Genomic DNA, 6,470 nt, shown 5'->3' on the forward strand with positions numbered 1-6,470 from the left:
CTTTTGCTTCACTTCATAAAATATAAAGAATAAAATTTTATATAAATTTTCGAATTTGCTTTTATGTGGCTAATAGTATGAGCTTTTTTACCAAAAAAGTGCATATTAAGATTTTATTTCTTACAAAAATTTATTTATTTAATTTTATTACAAAAATATTTTTCATTTACACATCTTTTTCAACTGAATTTTAATTTCAAATATTTTTGAACTTATTTAAAAGATATTTATTTATTTAACATTATTAACAGTTTTTTAATTTCATTACAAAAATGACTTCTTTCAGGGTTGTTTGAATTGGTAAATCTATTTTCTGTCTATATTTTTAAATTTTTTGTTAAAAACAATTTAAAAAAATGGAGCAATTATATTGGAAATTAAAAAAAAGAAATAAAGTATTAATTAAAATCTAATATTATTTGATGCTTTACAAATTTGGGAAAAAATTAAAAAAAAAATCTAACCGTAAAATTTAAAAAAATATAAAAATAAATTGGTAGGTAATAAACCGGGCACATTAAACAGGTAGCAGCAGCAGGGTTGCAATTTTAATTTTTTTCTTTCGAAGTGGCCATGAATTTTCATTTACATTTTACTCTGTACTGTCACATTTTTTTTACTTCTTTCGACATTTTAGTTTCTTATTTTTGCTCTAATGCTGCCAGTGTTTAAAGTGCCAGTGTTGTAATAAATTTAAAATTTTGTTAAAAAAATAATACTTTTTTCAATCAAAAAGCGTCTGAGTTTCTACAATGTAAGTACTCAGCAAAGCATTTAAAAACTTAAAAAAGCAAATAGACTTATGATTTAGAATTAAGCTTAAATCCAATGCTTCCCGCAAAACTTCACAAACAATAAATAAGTTTAAGTGTCAAAATCATACTCAATTGACAGTTTGACGAGTATTTCATTTTAGTAGAACACGAAAAGTCTGCTTAGAAAAGAAACATTTTCTCCCCCCTAAAGTAAACTAGTAATTAAAGCACCAGTGCACCTGGTCTGGTACATAGCCTCACTCCGAAGCTAAGTGATTTCTCATGTCAACACATTTATGATCTCCAACTAATACTATTTAGAAGTTAGCATACGGAAATTAATGGAAAGAAAAAAGTAAAAGTATACATAAAAGCCAAAGTAAAAGCACTTTGATGGCGTGATAAGCAATGTGCTGAAGTTGAATATGAGTAAAAGCCCGGTGGAGGGGCGAGGGAAATGAAACGGGCTTGACCTTAAGTTGTTCACAAAGCGCTGCGACTAAGCCCTGGGCCAACGGTCGTGCAACATTATGAATGTTAGCGCAGCGCTCAATTGAAAAGGTCATAATGAAGCAGAGAATAATTTGTGGCTGAAGCTGAGTACTATGATGCGACGACGGTGTGTATGAGTGTGGTTGCGTCATCGTTGAGCTGATACCCACCACGTCAACGTCAGCGCAAATGTCAATGCGAAGTGGCGTTGATAATGAAGCGAAAATGTGAATGAGAATTGCGATTCAGTTACTGATTGCGAATGGCTGACTCAGCGTTCGCTTTTGTTACATCTTCAGGCAGGCTGTCCCTTCACTCTTTTCAGCGCACTTTTGCTCTCTCCCTCTTATTGGTTAGTGGCGAATGAAGGCACGACTGCCTGCGCTGGTACTTAGTGTTTACATTGCCAGAAAATGCGCTTATGTGAAATCTTTTTATTCGTCGCACCCACACCACGACGATGACGACGAAGGGCTCGCTTATTTTCACACAGCTGTTAAGCTTTGTAGAATTGACGCGCTGACGTCTGACTGCTGTTCATTGATGCTTTTTAGGCTTGTGGCTGATTTTCTTTCTGCTTATTTTGCTTTGCCTTCTCTCTTCTCTCCTTTCCCTTATGTTTTAGTTTATACTCCACGCCCGAAGGCTATTTATTTTCACTTTACTTTTTGATGTTTTACGCGCTNCTTTTAGTTTATACTAAACGCCCGAAGGCTATTTATTTTCACTTTACTTTTTGATGTTTTACGCGCTGTCAAAAATTTCATGCATACCCATAGGCTGAATGCCTATGCTCTGTGCCCTGTAGGAAATATATGAGTTTATAGGGTGAGAATAAATAGCTGAGAAACTTAATTTTTTGTAGTTTTATCGGTATTTTTGGGGAAGGTTTTACATTTTTACCGAAGTGTATTGGTTATTTTTGCGACTTCTGTAAAGCTGCAGAAGAATTTTTTGGGCTTTTTAAAACTTTTTCCAAAAAAGTTCTTTCATTAACTTTTGATACTTTTTTTTGATTTCTCGGAGCTTTAAGGTATTTTTTCGACACTAGGTATTCGATAATTTTTCGGAAAATTACAACGTTTTTTTAAGATTTTTGATATTTAATCGATTTTTCTTTGAGAACTTTCCATACTTTCTGATTTATTTATTTTTGTTACTTTTAAAGGCTTATTTGTATTTTTTGATACTTGACCGAACTCTTCAAGGTTTTGGGATTTTTTTTTGAATTTTTTAGTAGTTTTGACAAATTTTTAGACCTTATGCAGTTTTCTCGAGAGCTACCTAATTTTTTTTTATTTTTTTGGTAGGGGTATTCGAGTAGATTGAGATAAAATGTCGCTATAGTAAAGCTTTTGCGAGGTCTGACAACCTCATCTGCTCCTCGTCTAATTTTTTTATAATGTAACCAGGAAGTTTGAGAAAATAGTCGCTTAAATTCCTACAGGGTTGTTGGCATAGCTGTTTACACCGTCCGTGACTATGCGCTTTCATCTCGGATTAAAAGGATATTTTTCGGCGACTGTTGGCGCTTTTTCAAAGCATGCGAATGTGCGACTGATTGCCGCGATTTTGGGTTTTCTTCATTTTTCTCATTCTGCTCCTTACTTTGACTGACTCATCGGTCTGCCCGGTCAGAGGAAGGGAGTGCGCAAACTGCCATTTATGCTGATTGTAGGCCAGCGAAACCTTGCTGTGGCGCTTTTGATTTGGTTTCATTGGTCTCTTTTGCTTGCTACGGCCGCTAGTGATTACTGCTTTGTTTTTGTTAATTTCGTCATTTTGCTTACGGATTTCGCTTTCTGACTGTGGTGAAGGAATTCAGTCACTGTTGCTGAGTTTGTGGTAAGGGCCCAAAGTGAATTAGATCAAAGCGAAAATTTTGTAGAGTATAGCGTGAAGGTAGGCGCACTGTAATGGGTGCATCTTTTGGTCGCCTGCTCTCTGATTGCTGGTCGTATCTTCCTTTTTTCCTGACACGCTCAGTTTATAATATTGAATATAGTTTCCGAATCTATGCTGCCAATATTATATTATTTTTTCGTTCATTACTTTCAAACTATTTTGGGTCGAAAAAATATTTTGATGAAGTGCAGTGCATTTTTTGATAACGTTTTGCATGAAAAATTTTGAAAGGTCCACACGAGTCCAAAATTATTGAAATTTTGAACCTATTTTTATTGAAAGTGATGTAGTGAAGTGAAGTAAAGTGAAGTGAAGTTAGGTGTGGTGAAGTGAACGGAAATAAAGTGAATTGAAGAGTAGAGAACTGAAAGTGAAGCGAGGTGAGATGAACCACAGTGAATAGACGTGAAGTGAAATGGAGTAAATTGAATTGTATTGAAATGAAGTTTAGTGATAGTAAGTGAAGTAATCGAGTTGCAAAGTGATGTGAGGCGAAATGAAATGATGGTGGAATAAAATGAAGTAAAATCTGACGAATTAAGTCAAAGGAAGTGAAATGAAACGAAATAAAAGAAAATTATCCAATTTTGTATTCTGACCGAATGTTTTTGTTTACTTTTTTTATTAGACTCAAAAATGAAATGATTAAAAAATATATTAAGTGAAATAATGGTTAAGAAAATAGTTTAGAAAGGATACTAGAATACATATATGTATATGTAAACTTGAAGGTGATAGGAACAATTTTTGGGATTTTGTTATTCATATACTTTTTTAAACATAAAAACAATCTTTTTTCAAATCGAGCAAAAGAAATTTTAATTGAATTTAAATATCTACTAAAAACTTGGTTTAGTTTTCAGTTTTGATTTTGAAACATATTTAAAGTTTTCCTTAAAATGGAATATTTTCAAAATAAAAAAAATCTAAAATTTTTTAAAAAAAGCAAAATACAATTTTAGATTTTTAAGAAATCTTATAAAAAATTACAGATCTTAAGCCAATATTGAAAAAAAAAATTGGAAAAATTAAAGGTTTTTAGCATTGGAAAATTTTTGACTATAACTAAATTGTTTAAGACCTGAAGAACATTTACCTTCACGAAAACAAAAAAATAAAAAAAACATTCTTAATCGAATTTTATTTTACGAAAGACTAACTAAAACGTTTAAAATTAAATTATTAAATTTCCCATTAAAAGCAAACTTTTGCAGAGTAAAAAAATATATAGTTTTAAGATTTTACTTTTAGTTTTTTAGCGTGTTGTAATTTTCTAAATTTTTTTAACTTAATTTTTAAACAATTTTAAGTGTAGGTATTAACTTTTTTTAAATCTCCAAATTTAAATAAATTTTTTAATACCTAATTAAAGTAAATTAAAATACCTAAAACGTTAAAAATTCAATTTTCCATTAAAAGCAAACTTTTGCAGAGTAAAAAAATATATAGTTTTATGATTTTACTTTTAGTTTTTTAGCGTGTTGTTATTTTCCAATCTTTTATGTAATTTTCAAAAATTTTAAGTGTAGGTATTAACATTTTTTAAATCTCCAAACTTGAATTATTTCTTTTTTTCGCATTAAAAAGGCTTCACATTTCAATTTTAATTTCACTCTCCTCTCTGACCCTTTAACGCTCTCCTACTTCCCGGTACGTCATTCACAAGTTTAAATATTTTCTTAATTTCCATATTGACTTTTCTGTTGAATTTGCGATATATTTCGTTTATTAATCCATTGGCATCTAGAAAGTTTTAAATCGAAACTTTGTTGCCGGCTCAAACGCACGCTATTGCTTTTGTTTATTTAATGGCAGCGCATTCATTACCTGCTTTCACTTGCAGATATTTTTCACNGATATATTTCGTTTATTAATCCATTGGCATCTAGAAAGTTTTAAATCGAAACTTTGTTGCCGGCTCAAACGCACGCTATTGCTTTTGTTTGTTTAATGGCAGCGCATTCATTACCTGCTTTCACTTGCAGATATTTTTCACTTGTGCCAATATTTGTACGAGTGAGTTTAGAATTTCAATTTTGATTTCCATTTCGATTTTGATTTCTTAAAAAGAAAATACAAACACACATACACACAAGCAGGAAGGTGCTCATGTGTAGGTGCGTATGCTAACACCCGCACCATTGGTACTTTCACAAAAGCTATGCGATACTGCCTGTACTGGTGCCCCCTCACTAGTCTAGTTTCTGCCTAATATTTGTGGAAAATGGCAAGATAAATAACACAGGAGCTACACCGGAGCCCCATGCGGTTGCTCCATGCAACACGTAAGCTGCTTACAAGTAAAGTTATTGCAAAATGCGAACTACTCTAAACTCCTCTTGCTAAGTCCCTGCTGCTGAGCACTTTGTTTGTTTTTAGTTGCGAATAAGCTTTTTGTTTCTTTGTTCTTGCTGCTGCTTTGATTTTAGAGTACTCTTTGCATTGCAATTTTGGCATATTCATTTGCTTAAATTTGCAAAAATTTTTAATTGAAATTGGCAAAAACTTATTAGTAAATATATCAATGCCAATGTAACTGGCAGAATATGTAAAACAATTGCTGGAGGTGAGAAAGCGGGAAGCCCAACAATGAAAGGAAGACTTCAATAGACTCTTTTCTAAGTAGTGAAATTGATATGATTTTCAAGTGAACGTTTTATAACGCCACATTTTGCTTTAGATAAAAAATTCCAAGGGCTCATCATCTTGGATATGCTTTTATTAACCAGGCTAATTACAAGATAGAGATGAAGTATGAAATGAATTTGGGAATTTAAGCTAAACCTACCTAATTGGAAGCCAAAGTAAATATTTTCAACATTTGAGGTTTAAAAATGGAAATTTTCTAATACAAATATTTGAACAATAACTATATTGTGCAGCTTTCGTTGAACTCTTGTACTTCTTGAGTAAAAAATTGTCAAAGGGGCTTAGAAATATATACTTTTTGGCTTAAAAAACATAACACATTAACACAATTGGTTCAAAACAGTTAAAAAATTAACTTTCAGAAATTATTAAAAAAAAAACCAAAGATAGTATCTTTCAGCTAAATTATTTAAAATGATAAAAAAATGATAGCACATAAAAATATGGGAACGGAAAAGCATTTTCAAGAAGTTTTATTTTAGAATTTTTTGTTAGGAACTATTGGGACACAAGCATCTCAAAATAAATTGTTTTTATTTTTTTCGTACAATTTGAAAATATTTAAATTTTTCCATAAATTGTGTGCACAAAGCTGCAGATTTTAAATAATTAAAAAAAACATTCAATTAAAAAAATTTTTGAATTTAAAAACAATTTAATTGGTGCGAT

The sequence above is a fragment of the Rhagoletis zephyria genome, unplaced genomic scaffold (assembly GCF_001687245.7).
Source record: "Rhagoletis zephyria isolate East Lansing unplaced genomic scaffold, Rhagoletis_zephyria_1.1 Rzeph_scaffold_02948, whole genome shotgun sequence".
NCBI lineage: Eukaryota > Metazoa > Arthropoda > Insecta > Diptera > Tephritidae > Rhagoletis > Rhagoletis zephyria.